Source organism: Orbicella faveolata, unplaced genomic scaffold (assembly GCF_042242905.1).
Source record: "Orbicella faveolata isolate gen_17 unplaced genomic scaffold, um_ofav_v1 contig_46, whole genome shotgun sequence".
Taxonomy (NCBI): Eukaryota; Metazoa; Cnidaria; class Anthozoa; order Scleractinia; family Merulinidae; genus Orbicella; species Orbicella faveolata.
This window is the reverse complement of record NW_028301576.1, coordinates 15301132-15317500: the sequence shown is the minus strand read 5'-3', so window position 1 is coordinate 15317500 and position 16369 is coordinate 15301132. Positions and strand designations below refer to the sequence as shown.

The window sequence follows — 16369 nt, the reverse complement described above, 5'->3', positions numbered from 1 at the left end:
ACGAGGCGGAAATACTATTTTCTAATTATGTCTCTAATTATGCGTTTAGAGAACCAATGTTAATTTTATTTACCGCTTGACATCACACGTAGCATTTCGGCGTGTGAGACATCACAGAAAATCGCCATCAGGCGCATCAGTTTTGCCAGAAAATTGCTTCAACTTTTCTATGTTTCTCTCTGTAATTTTCTTGAAATAGTGCAAGAAAAATGCATGCTAATTTTCATCCGTAATGAAGTCCGAAAACGGAGCAATGATTGGATATAGGAGAAGAGGCATTAACCGTTCATCGAAGAACAAACACTCGGAGTCGTGCTTCAAGCAACGAGGGCTTCCATTGTAGCCAGGAGAAACGGTCAACGAAGAGAACGAGAGCAAGACTCTCTCTGCCCCGATACTGATTTTCCCAGCGCTCGTTTTCCAGTTCGTGGCGTGGTTCCCGCAAAATTACTAATGTCTGCCGGTTTTAGATTGTCATCATGACTAGTCATAAATGGCAATTACTCGATGTCTGTGAATACATCATTTACTGGGGATTATTAACAACCGCTGGGAAATGTTTTCCATCTTTTTCTCAGAGAAAACAAAATTTCAGTAAAGGGTGAACATTTTAAGTTCGTTTACGAACATCGTTTGACCGATTGGGCTGAAAATCCGTATGAATGTTCTACAATACATGTACCTCCCACTTTCCAGAAGGGTGTTGGGCTTTTCTGAAATTCTCTCCTGCTTTAAAAGTTACGGCCTGTCTTATGGAAGGTGCGTAAACACTTTTCAGTATCAAACTTAAGGAGAGCGTAGGAAAAAAAACAAGAAGCAATAAAATCGCACACTATTTATCAGGAAACATTTCAATAAATGTTGATTGCGTTGCTCCAATTACCGGTTTACATGGGGAAATGAATGTAATTTAAAGGCAAGTAGCCTTGAATTTTGCTTTTTCTCTTGATATGTATTGCGTGTTTTCTTTTTCAAATATGTTTAGTTCAATATTGGTTTCTACAAATACACAAAGCTTTCAGGAAATGCATGTATTAGGTTGCCGGGGTTTTCCCTACAAGCGCTAGCGTAAACACCTAACCATGGTCAACAGGTAAACCGAAACCTTATTAAGTGGCAAAAAAACAGCAGTTGCTAATTATTTTAGATTAACAACCCAGTACTTACTTATGTTAAACGATACAAATAAGGAGTTCATGTTGTTTACCTTGTCTCGAAAATGTGTTGGAATAACAATTTATATTTTACATTATCATGACATTACAGAAATCAAAACACCCCTGGATGAAGCCGCAGCTCACAAGGACAAAATGGCACCCGCTAGTAAATCCGAAGGTATGATACACTCTTTGATCTACTATGTTTTTAAAAGCCCATTAGCTCCCTACAATTGTATCAATGTTTTTCGCAAAAATGACAAAAAACTTTTTGTCATCGCACACTGTCAGAGCCAAAAAAAAAGAAGAATCGAAATTGTGTCCTGACATGGTATCACTGAACAGCCTTTTCGAATTTATTCTTAGCCGCAGTGTCCAAAAAAGTTGAGTCGACCTTCCTGCGAAAAATTCCAAACTGCTCCTTACTTTTCAACAGCTGCAAAGCGAATTTCTCCAATAAAAAAAACAAAAAAGAAACAAACTGACGTTGACGTCAAGGAATGTAATGTTCACCCATCGTTCAGTTGGTCAATTCTGAATGATCACCAGCAAATCCAATCTAATGTGTTTAACCTTCGAGGATAACTATCAAAATTGTGACTCTTTCAGATTCAAGAATGAAAAATGCAAATAAGGCCTTTGATTTAAAAGGTCACCTAGCAGTGAAATCAGTACTAGAGAAACTGAAACTTTCAGATGATATTTACCAGATTCAAAGTTTCTGCAATTTGTTTCGGCCTTAAAAATGATTGAAATGCCAAATGGTTATCCAGGGGTGCTTACCATTTACAAAAACCATCCGTTTGGAAATTTCAGGTATAAACATTAAACAAGTGAATGCCACGTTGCGGGAGAGGGAATAGCTATAAAGTATATCCACATCAGTTAGAGAGACTTAAAAGAGCAGAAAAATAGCATCACCTCAAATCACAGCCCACATTTTCTGAAGCTTCTCAAACGGAATGGCGCGAACCATTTGATTTTCCAACTGGAATTTCCGGTTTTCCCATGTAAATGGTAAGTACCCCAGGTTCTTCTTTCCTGTTTTAAACAAATTTGGTGGCTCGTGAGTTAAGCGCCAACACCTGTCACACAACGGCAAAAGAAGTACTTTTTTCTTTGCTTAAAAATTGTTTAATAATTGAGTAAAGAACCGCAAAGAAGCTAAGACTTCAGCAAGTTCAAGGACCACATGGTTGTGGAATCAACGATATTTTTCACGTCAAGGTCATTGTTTCACGCTTGACTGTTCAGAAAACAAGACCACGGTTACTGAGCCAAAATTTGTGTGGCCCTGCATAGTTTAATAAAATGACTTTCATTGGGAATTAGAGTTGGTTAGTAGTATCCTTCTGCAGTTTTTTGAGTGGAATTCAGTGCCAGGGGCTTTACATGACATCCTTTTTTTCTAATTTTCCAGGTATTGATCTGGAAGAGAGAATGAAAAACCTCCAGCGTCAGATGTCACTGATGGCCGACAACATTAAGAAAATGACCGCACTTGTAAGGAATTTTGCGAGCTGTAAAGCATGTATCAAAAAGCTTTACAAGGCAACACCAGAACCAGAAAAACTGTCCCCTGTCCTTACACCATTTGTACAAGCAACACCAGACCCAGCCGGAAAACGTCTCTTTACACCATGTGCACCAACTGTGATACCTGACGAGCGCTCAAAGAAACTGCCAGACCATGTCAAAGATACAAGCACCACACCAACGTTTCCAAAGCATATGAATGCTTCCCATGAAAATCCGAACGGACCACCTCCAAATGTTGTGTTAATTGGGTCACCCAGCCAAGGGGTCTATGTTAAGAAAGAGAAATTGGAGGTAATCAAAACAAACTTGCCGAAACGATTTGCTCTCAAATTGTTTGAACTGATGTTTGGGAGAGAAGAAGCAAAGGATGGAAGTGTCAAGGGAAAGGGGGAAAGCTGTCCCGACTGGATCCCAACCGGCTCGCAGCTGTTCAAGAGGAAACAGAAAGAAGATTTGCCCAGGACAACACCTATGCGTGGCCTGAGATCAAGAAGGTAATTGACGAAAAGTGCAGAATGGTCCGCAATAACAGGTGTTTTGTTTGGGTAGGAGTGAATGTGAATGTGAAGACTGACTAGGACATCACATTCCGTGATGAAAGCCACATTCAGATAAGAAACTAATTATAAGAGACTAAATCCGTTTACGACGATTATTTACTTGATTCACCTTTTTCTTGCTAGCTGTATAAAGTGTACTTGTAGTTTTGATACAAAACTGGAAAGCATTGATTGCCTCTGACCGTACTTCTAATGTTATTGAATTAGAGTGTGATTATTAGGGTTAGTATTATCTACAGCTACAGTAAATTAAATTCAAAGCCCCATGATTGCCGCTAATAATGTCATTGTCATTCCAAGTGTAATTAAGCCACCCATGATGGTTTAGTGCGTGATCACGGGTTATCAGCTAATCAAGGTGTGATTATCCGTGGTCACACTTTGGTTATTCTGTGATCACAGGTCAAACATTTTTTCCCCTGATTGCGCTTTGTCATCACGCCAGTATACTTTCTACCGTGATCACAGTGTGATCAGTCAAAAGTTTTCTGATGACGACTAATTTTTTCTCTGTGATCACGGTGTGATCACAGCGTGATCATGATCAAAAGTTTCTTGTCACGACTACTTAAGTTTTTTCTGTGATCACAGCATGCTCACAACGTGATCACGGGTCAAAAGTTTTTACCCGTGATCACGCATTGTGATCATGCCCGTGATCACACCGTGATCATGCCTATATTTTTACTGGGGTTGGTCACTTAACATCTTACAACCACTATCACAGAAACATGAAATCTATTCTGCACAGACGCTTAAGAGCATTTTCAAACCTTCAGACAGCTCTCCCAAACCTGCTGTAATAGTGACCACTCTGTAGATATCAGAGGAACACATCTTGCACTTATCTTTATCAGTTTCCTTTGGATACCCACAAAAGCAAAAATTGTCATTGTCAACACATGCTGGGATGTATTGGTCAGTACATTTGGTGTAGCCAAAGTGATGTGGGTCAGCCCTTCTAAACCAAACATTTGAAACAAAATCATGCTTTAGAACAACCTCCTATCTTGTTGCAAGACTAGCATGCTTGGCATATTGTTGTAATCTTACATGCTTAGTTTCTCGGCCTTGCATGCTATTTAAATGCCTAAACCAACTTTATACTTCTTATACAAGAACTCAGTGTGGCATGGCACAACATATCCCATTGTCCAAACAGTTGGATTAACACTTTGAAGTAGTGTGGAAACAACATTAAAGAACCTTTGACAATTACCTTTTAATGCCATTAAGTCTTCTCCATCTATGATTACCCTTGAAAAAAGTGAAACTGCCCCCCTCAGCTCTAAAGCACAATTTGCAATTGCACAAAGTCTCATTTTGGTTTCAGTGGGATCATCATCACTCTCCAAAGCTGAAACTAGGTACATAAACTTATGGCTACGTTTCTTACTTTCTTTGCCTGTAAATCTGTAGTCAAAGCTATTTTTTTGACCACTGTTGAACCATTTTGTCACTCTTGTCATTAGCCTTCCAGCCTTAACTTCTGTTTTGAGTACTGAATGGTACTTGGCAAAAGAAGAATTCTCTGGAACATCATTAACATCTTTGCATGAAGAGGGGATGTTAGATTTTTCAAGACTCAAGCTCAGTATGGTACTGTGGATAAATTGCCATGCATTAGCATTATGAAGGGGCTCGGCAAGTCCAAGATCAACACATGGACCAATTAAAGATTCAAATTCCTGCCTTGATTCTTTCCCTCTTAGAAAATCAAGAACTTTTGTTCTCTTTGTTGATTCTGCATACGATGATTGATCAAGCTTTTCCTTGAGCTGTTTCACACCCTCAACCACTTCTAATCTCTTTGCATAAACCCAAGGGTGCCATGTATTTTCTGGCTCAGGTCCAAGTGACCCATTTGTAATGTGTTTGTTAGTTTCGTTTACATAACCACAAGAAGAAAAGAAGAAAGCTGCATTACTGAGTTCTCCAGAATACAATGCCAAAAATTTCATGTCTGATGGAAACAATTCAAGTGAAAACTTAACACTGAAATTTCTTACGTGAAAGGTTTTTTCCTTGATGAATTGAAATTTGTGAACCAGTTTTTTTGCAAACCTTTTCATGACAATGTGATTTTCTGAGCAGTTGGCTCCTGCCAAAAGGAAATTTTCTTTTTCACTGGTAATGTGGGTTCCACTGTTAATAAACGATAGAAGCCACGCTGTGGCTTCATCATCCTTACTAAAAGGTGCTCCGTCGGCACCACATGCCACATGAAAATGATACCTCTCCTCACCAAAATGCATGAGGTGTGAATTTTCACCTAAAGATTCATCAATAAAAATAGAGGTCTGCCAGTTCAAGTAAAAGATCAGTAAGCTCTCTATAAGCCCCATTCACATGCTCACTTTCATCTAAGTCATAGTACAACTCAGATAGATCATGAACTTTGGCTACATTCCAATAAACTGCTTGACGTTATCATAAGTCAACAGCTTGGGGATCCGTGCACCTTTTGTAGTTGAATTGCTTTTCTTAGCTTGCTAGTAGTACTACAAGACATGGACAAATTGGACCTTATGACCATTGCTGTCCTGCAATATATATGCCCATCGAGTGCCAAATTGCCTGGGCTGTGTGAAAATGATGATAAAGATTGAGATGTTGGGGGAATTTAAGGAGAGAAAATGTGTCCTTTGTAGTGTTATGGCTAGAGAATTAACGCCTGCTAAAGCTGTCTACATCATTTGAAAAATGATTCATTAAAAATCTCCTTGGGAATTTTCCATCATGGGTCCATCATGCTTTGCCAAGTTCCAGGAATAGAGGCATTTGAACCCCTATTATGAGCATAAAGTGCTGCATTTGAACATCAGCAGCAGCCAGCAGGAACAACTCAAAAAATTAGAATGCCTCAGGTGGGGAAGGGGTAAAGGGGGGCATATGGAAGTTATGAATTGCTCAGTACTTTAATATGGTTGCAATCAAGCTTCTCAAGAAAAAAGTTACAGCATCTTCTTCAATGTCCCAGGAAAAATAAGACATTAACTTTACATATATCTGACACTGTAGACACATAAATTCATGAGACTGACCTCGTCCAAAACTGAATCCAACTTTTCCTTCTCTTTTTGTAATGACTTGCACTCCAACAAGTAATTCGCTTTCAAGTTTCTCATAGCATATTTGTATTCCCAATTTGGAAATCTCCTTTTGTTTACAGTTCTTGTTGACACATGACGATGTCTTCCTTTCCTTGCCATTTCCAGTTCTCTGTAATCAAGTCCCACGTACTTGTTGGCTAATCCAAAAGACATCTCTTGAAAGATTCTTGATTGTGGAATTGTAAAATCAGAGACACCTGTCTACCTGCATAAACAAATAAAAGCACAGATACGGTAAATGAGCTTTTGCAGTACATCAAGTCCAAAGTTTTGTTAAGTTCACATTAATACCTGTCTTAAACTACATGAATTACACATGCCGTACAAGATTGTCACCCCAGCAGAGTGACCAGACCAAAAACTTTTTTGAAAGAAAAAAACATGCCTGTCTGCAGGAACGTATGATTTCAGATTTTCAATTGCTGCTCCTAAATCCAAGATTTTTTAAAAATTCTTCCCATATAGACCACCGCTGAGATAAAAAATTTGCGGGACAAAAACAGACATAATTCATCCAAACTGAACGAGAAAATGCTCAAAAACAGATCAAAATGAAGCTTACCTGACAAGCATTTCAGCCATCTTTGTCAAACTCGGTCACAAGGTTTAGACTTCCCATAATTCTCTGCGAAAGATGAAATTATTTAGCGTAAATTTGAATAATCCACCCTTCATTGTTGCCGCCATCTTGAATTTTTCCGCTGCTAAATGAGATGACTGGAATCGCGGACTCGCAAGCTCGGCGTGTAACAAAAATACATTTTGTGTACTTAATGTGTAATGAACCGGGTTATTTTATTTTATTTTTGCTCTAAGATTCTTGACGACTCTATCGATGATACAATTTTGTCAAATGTCGCCGAGGCTACAGAACGTCAACTCACTAATCAAGAACAAATGGGTGAAAATCTTGCTACCACAGAACCTGGATGCTTCGAATTTGTACTCAACCCGTACATGGATAGTCACAGCAAAAAAATGGGCGTTAGAGAGCGTCACTACACCTCCAACATTCGTCAGGTGGGACAATTTATACCTCGACAAAACTTGGCAGCAGCAATTGCTGATGGATTACATAGAACAATCCAAAATTTGATTCTCCAAGACAGGATACCAGCCGCTAATCATGACTATTTAGCCAGCAATCGCTTAGTCAAAAGCTATGCTTATCGAGGGTTACCGGTGGGGGAATGGTTAAATAGCAACAATCGTGTTGACAGTCTGCTGCAGCAAATGTCACAGGTGTTAAACTTAAACGAGAACTTTGAAACGAATGATTCGTTTCAATTATCTTTTATACACGTTCGTACATCTCCTTGCGGTAGCGGTCAGAAACAAAAATTGAAACCTGGACATTCTAATCATTCTGATGTTTGAAAGGTTCTGTCATCAGTATCTGTAACAAAAATGAACTATGCTGTGCCCACACCATTATGACAGCTAAAGCTAGAGTGGAGGATCACCCTAAATGGAACAGCTTCAGAAGAGGTGTCTCTATCCAGAGTGATGTAGCAATCAAGCTGCATATAGAAGCTAATGTAGAAATGGGAAAATGTGGTTACGAGGAACTCACTAGATTTGCATTGACGCCGTCCTTGAACAATTATCAGCTCTTACTTGTGGATGCTACCCGGGGTTATAGCGTCACTTCTTTTGTAAAGCCTCAGGAAAAACAATTGGTAGTGTTGTATGATAATGAACACTACAATGTGATCACTACATTACCTGGGTTCTTTGGTAACAGTTATTTCTGCGCTAGGTGTCTCAAACCCTACAATAACGAAGGTCAACATGCCAGTGAAAACAACCCTGATCATTGTTCTTCATGCTTACAAACGGGATGTGAGGACTTTACAGAGGCCAGGTGTCGTAATTAACCACCAGCTACACCCTGCGGATCCTGTAAGTGGATGTTTTATGGTGATGTTTGTTTTTAAAATCATCTGACGAAATCCTATAAGGAAAAAACCGCTGACTCCAAAAACATCAGTGTTTGCAGTCAGCGGTGCAAATGTCGTAGCTGTAAAAAGTTGTTGGTGGGTCTAAAGAAGCAACAAAAACATGAATGCGGTTACATAGACTGTCCCTCTTGCCATGAATACATAGAGGCCGCAAGCCACCAATGCTTTATTCAGATACCTAAAACACCAAAGTGCCGAACCAAAGCCAAAGCAGAGGATTATGGTGATGATGATGATGAAAAGTCTCCCATTCTTGTTTTCTTCGATATTGAAGCAATGTAAGACACTGGCAAACACATCCCTAATCTTCTAATGGCAGAAACTGAGGATGATAATTGTCCACTCCACTTCAAAGGTGAAGATTGCATTCGCGATTTCCTGAAATGGCTGGTTAACTGAAGAAGACATGCAATGTAACTGTTTTGGCCCATAACTTTTCTGGCAACGACTCCTATTTCATCGTGGAGGAGTAACATCGCCAACACAGGGTCCTCAATCAAATCAGAAATGGAGCTAAACTTTTCCGATTAACCTTTGACAATATTAACTTTATTGACTCTGTCATTTTTTCAAATGCCGCTTTCTGCATTTCCAAAGACATTTGGATTGACAGAGTCGTTTGACGGAACATCCGTTCGGATACATGGTCTTGGATTTAAATCCTGGCAGCAGGCATTGTCGTAGGATCCGTCTTAGAAAACAGTCCCCTGATTGCCTGTTTAACTGGCGCTGGAACTGTGATTAAGGGGTGGAACGATTTCAAAGAGTTTGTTCAAAATCGACATGTGTTGCTTTGCCTACACCACTTACGACAAAACATTGATCGAATTGAGAACCTACGTGCGAGGACTTCTGTTGCAGGAGTTCGAGGGATTTTTAATCAAGATGCAAACCTTGGATGACACAATCACTGATTTCACACCCCCCAGTATCTGACAAGTGCGTGCAAGAATGAGAACAACGATTTCGCTACGACCACATCAATAAAAGCGGAAGCACTTGCGTGTGGGTGGAAGTGTGTCATGAAGAGCAAATGAACAGTTTGTAAAAAGCAAGGAGACGTAGGAGGACACAAAAAGGGGGATTGTTACCATTGGAAGCTCTCATTCCAGCTTTAGTAGCAGCAGGCAAGGCGGCAGCTCTAGGAGGAATCTCTGGTGCAGCTGGTTACAGTGTGAAAAAGGGTTTGGAAGCTGCTTTGCATAAACATCAACAATGAAAAATAAACCAAAGACCAGAGACAATGTTAATCAGAGACAATGTAAATCACTATAACAAGAGACAACATGGAGGGTGCACTGTTTACTGTTCTCAAGAATGCAGCCAAGATCAGGTACAAGTTCGGAAAGGACAAACGGTATAAGAGAATGGGTGCAAAGGGTGCCACACGCAGTTAGAACAGACGTCCTGAACCTTGGGAAGTATGATTCGATTACGCAGACAACACCCTTTCTTGGAGGCTATTCTCCAAGAGGCCAATCGGAATAGGAGACAGGAGATGTTAGAACATGCTAACACAGATCAAATCAACGCCGTGAGCGAAATGGTTCTCAATTTATTACGAAACAAAATTTGTGTTCACCCAATCACCATGGCAAAACTGCATTGCTATAAGACAACGCTACGTGAGGTGGGGAAACGCAGAAACTCGGTCAAGGGGCAAAGAGAACATCTCCGAGAACAAAAGGGAAGCGGATTCTGGCAAGGTTTGAACGACATGTTCCAAGCATGTCAATGTTAAACACCAGAGATGCCCACAGTTATTCACTGCTAGGTTACGACTTCGTCCCCAAACCCAAAGACACCTTGAGCGAATTGGTCAGGTTATTACAACAAGCCAATGAAAGAGAAGACGCCCTGAAACGTGATGTGGAACATTGGCATCGAGCTTACAAAGCCCTCCTTCAAGAGCATATGACATTTAAGTACGAGGATCTGTGTTCAGCTTGCAAACGACACCACGACGAGACCAAAGCAGGTGAGATCATCCTGTTGTGTAAGGAGTGTTGTACAGTAGAGGAAACAAAACGTAGCCTAGAGCTGAAACTAGAAAAGGTTCATCAAGAGGTTCGTTACTGGCAAGACTACTATGAAACGTTACTCCACCAATATTTCGAGGATGACAGAAGAGGTCAGATGGTGACCTCAAAAGAGTTTGACCAATTGGTTCAGTATTACAACGGAGAAATCACAGACAATGCCTTGTTGAACAAAGCGGGACATTTGGCCGCCAAAAGTCAAGTGATACTCTGATAAATCGATTCCAGATTCCATTGCCATCAAGAAAATTAAACCTCTAGCTCATCAGAGAGGTTGTTTAACCAAACGTATCAGACAGATTGGTCCTTTGTTGAGCAATAGTGCTGATGTCAGTGAAGAGGAAGATGAGGAGGAAGGAGATTTGGTGAGGGGTCGGTTGGAAACCATGTTCAAACATGCTTACGAAGGATCCTATGTAGCTATGGTCTAAAAAACATCATAAGCAGTCCAACCCATATTACTGCCAACTCAAAGTCGCTTATCGACCTCGTGATAACAAGTCAACCTTCAAAAATCCAAACCTCTGGCTCCATCGACTTGGGCATCTCCGATCACCACCTAATATTCGCTGTCTTTAAAGTTGCAAGCAGTAATCCAAAACCCAAAGTTATCTCAACCAAGAACTATAAATCGTTAGACACTAAGCAATTTAGGAGCGACTTCGATCAGGCCCCATGGCATATAACTGGATTATTCGATGATATCGATAACAGCGTAGATGCTTGGCAATACTTATACGATGAAATCCTACACCACCACCTACCCCCACGAGATGTTCGGATAACAGATAAATCTCTTCCATGGATTGACACCTCCATTAGAAAAGAAATGAACAAGAGATACAAACTCCTAAAAAAGGCAAAGTCATCAGGTAATCCTGAATTATGGAGTCTCTACAAGCAGAAGAGACTAGAGGTGAAAAAGCTATTAAAGAGTGCTGAAGCTGCTTACTGGCATAACTTATTCAAAGAAGCTACCAACCCTAATGAATTTTGGAAATTGACTAACCAAGTTTTAAGAAAACACAAAGTCAAAAGCATTGGTCCAATCTGTGACCGCAACCACAACGGAGAGCTATTAACCCATGACTTAAAGAAGGCTGAGTATTTCAATGACTTCTTTGTGAATGTCAGTGAAGACCTCACTAAGCAACTCGATCCTTTGGACCTCTCATCCCTAAACACCTTTATCACTAGAATTACACCTACCAGAGACAATATTTAGATGAACTGGGAACTGGTAAAAAACAAACTAATAAAGGCTGCTAACCCCAAGAAGGCTACTGGTCCTGACCATGTTTCTCCAAGGGACCTCTCCATAATTGGCGACCCTGTCATCCATAGTCTATTACCAATTTTTACGAAGAGTGTGAGAGATGCATCTTTTCCCTCCAGCTGGAAATTATCACGTGTCAATCCCATATTTAAGAAAGGATCACCAATAGACGTAAACAACTACAGACCTATCTCCCTTCTCAGTATCCCAGGAAAAATCTTAGAAGATATTGTGAGCGATACCTTAAACAACCATATGGATACACAAGGTTTATTATGCAACAACCAATGGGGATTTCGAAAAAATTATTCAACTGAGAGCCTTTTACTTCATCTAACAGAGACTTGGAGAAATGCACTGGACAAGGGCCTGAAAGTGGGTGTCCTTTTTATCGATTTCCGGAAAGCTTTTGACACTGTGAACCATACTATCCTACAAGAAAAGCTAAAAGCCATTGGTGTATCAGGTGACCTGCTTTCCTGGCTTGATGATTACATGTCTGCACGTAAGCAGTTTGTCCAATTATCAGAATATCAGTCCGAGCCCAAAACCATTATGTTTGGGGTCCCCCAAGGCTCAATATTAGGGCCCAAATTATTTTCAATCTTCGTAAACGATCTTCCTGAATCGATAACAAGTGGTAATGTCTTTATGTTTGCTGATGATACCACAATTTACACAATTAGCAAGGATATCGACAACATCACCCTGACACTGCAATCCATTTTAGACCAGGTATACACCTGGTGTCAGTCTAACAGATTAATAGCCCACGAATCGAAGACGGAAGCCCTGATAATTTCAAGACAGAGCTTTATTGGTCCCTTGCGACGTTTAACTTACGGCAGTAGCACTATTGAGTACAAACAATCATCCAAATGTCTTGGGTTAACAATCGACAACAAGCTATCATGGTATGAACACATCGGGAACGTTTGTAAGTCCTTCAGTAACAAAGTCGCAGTCTTAAAACGGATAAAGTTCCTACCAAAACCAGTCTTGGAAACTATTTATTATAAAACAATCATCCCCAGTGTCCTATATGGTATTGCAGTCTGGGGATCTTGTTCTCCAGCTTTGTTAGATGATTTAGACCGAATTCATTTGAGAGCAACAAGAATTATTAATAGTCTACCGCATTACATCCATGGTGATCACATCAGGAACGCTCCATATTGGAACCCTATTGTTTCATTTTACATTAAGAGACTTTTAGTTATTACATACAATATTTACCATGGAAACAGCATCAATCCTCTAAAGGACTTACTAGTGAAACCCGAGTCTACTTATAGCTTTAGAAAATCCTTAAATTTTGAGGTGGATAGACCAAGAACAGAAGTGGGAAGATCTTCTTTTAAACATCGTGCTGCATTATCTTGGAATTTCCTTCCCGATGACATCAAGTCTTGCTCTAACCTTGATTCTTTCAAGAAAAAACTTAAGGCAAATAAGAGTCTCTTAAATTCTATCAGTTTCACTAAAGCGTCCTGCTGCGTTACTAACAAATCTCTGGACTTCAAATATTTTTGATTAATTTATTTATTTATTTTTACTGTACATTGTTATTAATTCATCTATTTTACCAATCATTATTTATTCAGCTATTGTAAATAAATTTTGGATCATGTATTATGTAGGATCTTATTGTAATTTATTATCTTAGATAGTGCAGGTCCACATCAGGACTTAACGTCTTGCCAATTGATCTGTAACCTGCTTTATCAAATAAATCATGTATGTATGTATGTATGTATGTAATTGATTAAGAACGCTTCTAGAGGTACAAAAACACTAAAGATCAAGGAAGAAGCTACACCGTCTATGTCAGGTGTTAAAAAGAAGCAACCCACTGCTAAAACACCCGTTCCACCACCTGACTCGGATCTGGGAACGCTCCTAAGAAAGGCTGACATTCTCCTGGGTAAAGACAAGCGCAAAGGCTAGGGCAAACATAAAAACAAGGCCGAACGTTTAAAACCTACGAGTGGTTCGGAAGACTGGGCCTAAGGAAAGAAACTGAGAAGAAATCTAAAACACAATTATGACACGGACTAAGACCCGTACGCACAAGTATCGCCAATATGGACGTGGTTTTGACATTCAAAAATTGCTAGGCAAGATGGGGATTGAATTTCACTGGCCTGGGTACCAGTACATGGGGCCTGGGACCAAGTTGGCAAAGAGACTGAAACGAGGAGACCCAGGCATCAACCGACTGGAGAAGGTTGCCAAACAACATGACATCCATTACAGTCATGCTAAGAATTTGCAAGACAAGTGGAAAGCGGATACAAAGATGATCAAGGCCATAATGAGGTTACCCGACATCAAAACGGTGACTGAAAAGATTGTGAAAAGAATCATGCAGGCAAAGAAAAAGTTAAAATTGTAATCAATTCTCCCTTCGGAATTCATGTTGTTATTATTCAATAAAAGTTGACAAATGAAACATCGGAGATACAATGAGTTTCCTGTGAACATACTACATCTACAGTGAGAGGAAGAGATCGTAACCACTGCACAAGACCTTCACGCTCTGAAGACTTACGAAGGCCGTTGACGTTAAGAGAAAATATGGACAGAGCCATAAGGAGATAGGAAGGGAGCTTGAATGACACTAAGAGCGTCTAGCGATCGAGTGACATCTGAGGAATACCCCTATGAGCTCCAGGGGAGGATGGAAGCAATGGAGATCGAGAACACACTTGTTGAGGGCTCTGATATGCAGCCCGACGAGTCCTAGGGGGATGAGGGGTCTTGAATGGGGACTCAGAAGAACTCGCGTCTGAATCTGTAGCAACACCAGAAGGAGACAGGAAGTTAAACTGAGAGACTTTACTATTTTGGCTTAACTTGAGTAGGGTAGGTTCACCCTTTGAACTGCTATTAGAACTACTATTATTAGATCCGGCCACTTTTGGACCAGCCACTATAGTACTACAGGCCACTTTTGGCCCCAATACACTACTATTAGATACTTTGGCCACTTTTGGACCAGCTACATTATTTTTAGTTACAATGACCTTTTTTGGACCAGCTACATTACTGTTTTTAGATACAATGGCCTCTTTTGGACCAGCTACATTACTGTTAGCAGTTGGAATTTGCTTGACCACAATTGGGTTGCTAGAGACAATTGCGCAGTTTTTAAGAATGCTCTGACTAATGTCAGCTGAGCTGGGGAAAGAGGAGATGGAGGGGGATGAGGAGGGAGTAAGGAAAAGTGGCATCTCTTCCTCAGTAAATTGCTGAATGGATTCTTCAGATCCAGAGAACATGGAGAATTGTGATGAGGCAGGCTCACCCTGAGAGAGCTCTCCCAAGACATCAGACGATTCCACTGTGGACAGATGAGGAGACAGACATCAACAGAGGTGGAGCTTGATTAGCCACGGCTCTGCCGGAGATGCAGCATTAGTATCCACGTGGACAGGGGCAGGGGGATCAGGGGTAGGGGCAGGGGATCAGGGTTGGGAACAGGGGGATCAGGGTTGGGGGTTGGGGGGCAGTGGATGGACTGGCAGGAGCATGATGGGCCTGAGGAGTAGTACCCCACGCATTGTTACAGTCCTTGGCAAAATGACCGGGCAGATGACAACGTTTACATTTGTTCTTGTCTTGACAATTAGAAGCTTTATGAGCTCTCTCAGATGATGCACTCGAGGGGCTGACCAGAGCACCAGACTCGGCATGGATAACCCTGGATGTTGCATTGGAATGGTATATGATGTTCCAAGGACATGCAAACAATGCGGGTACCAGTGGAGATTTGTTTAAAGCCAGAAAAACGTTGGTGAGTGATATCCAAGACTTTGCCATATGGGGCAAGAGCCAAAGGGATCCCAATGTTACCGGTTTCCATAGGCAGATAATGGACATACGCAGATGTAACAGGTGTGTCCAACTCCGTGACTTGGAGTTCATGGAGATCATCGATCGACGAAACTTTTTTACCGAGGATGGTGTTGCGGTACTCGGTAGATGTAACTGTGACCCAAATACGACCATTTGGAATAAACTGGATAGATTGTACCCTTCAAGTCTTAACTTTTTAGACAACATTTGTACAATTGCATTAGTTGACATGGCAGCCACCATGCCACGGGCATGGATGACTACAGTTTTTGGCTGCGCAACAGGCATTTAAGATGTTAAAATAAACCCAAAATAATTGCAACAACCAAAACTTATAAAACTAGTTTAGTATTATAGGCATGACAGACTGCAACACAGTATAGCTTGAAGAGCTTGTAGTCCCCCAAAATAAAAATTTACAGTAGTAATATCACTTTGATGAATTTACCAAAAAGATTGTGGACTGCAATGGCAAATTTGTCCTTCTTTCCAATTGTTGATAATCCAAGGCTGTTCATTGCAGCATCAGACAGGATGTGCTCAGACTGTAGTGTACACCCCTTGATTTCTTCTTCTTCTTCGAATTTTCTAGCTATGTCTTCATCCTTAAATAGGGCTTTTGCCCAGGCCTTGACACGCTGAACATCCCAGTCTGAAAAACAATGAAAGAACAAAAGAAAATAAGAACGGGGCGGAAGGAGTTGCTTAGTCAGAAAGAAAAACTGTTTTGGCGGGAGCTTGCCTCTTGGATCTTCTCTTTGAACCACGTGAAGTTTTAAACAAAACTTAACAATGGGATCGCACACAACTAGAACGAGATACTAACTGACCACGAGGAGACACAAATATGAGATGTAGAGTTATGC

At 40.6% G+C, this 16369-nt stretch overlaps 1 long non-coding RNA gene and 2 pseudogenes across 2 annotated transcripts in view; 1 reads left to right on the top strand and 2 right to left on the bottom strand.

The window, feature by feature from the left end:
* The window catches only part of LOC149098605 (uncharacterized), a 6246-nt pseudogene extending 2708 nt beyond the window's left edge, over positions 1 to 3538 (top strand). Inside the window, exons 4-5 of the transcript XR_016203538.1 lie at positions 1267 to 1335; positions 2578 to 3538. The product of XR_016203538.1 is annotated as an uncharacterized LOC149098605 (transcript). The remainder of the gene's footprint in view (positions 1 to 1266; positions 1336 to 2577) is intronic.
* A 417-nt stretch (positions 3539 to 3955) lies between these two features.
* LOC149098604 (uncharacterized) lies at positions 3956 to 5870 on the bottom strand (annotated as a pseudogene).
* Positions 5871 to 6416: 546 nt separating this feature from the next.
* On the bottom strand, positions 6417 to 7008 carry LOC149098603 (uncharacterized). The gene is made up of 2 exons (XR_016203820.1): positions 6932 to 7008; positions 6417 to 6574 (listed from the first exon to the last, which is right to left on the bottom strand). It is a non-coding gene; the product is annotated as an uncharacterized LOC149098603 (long non-coding RNA).
* Between the last annotated feature and the right edge of the window lie 9361 nt (positions 7009 to 16369).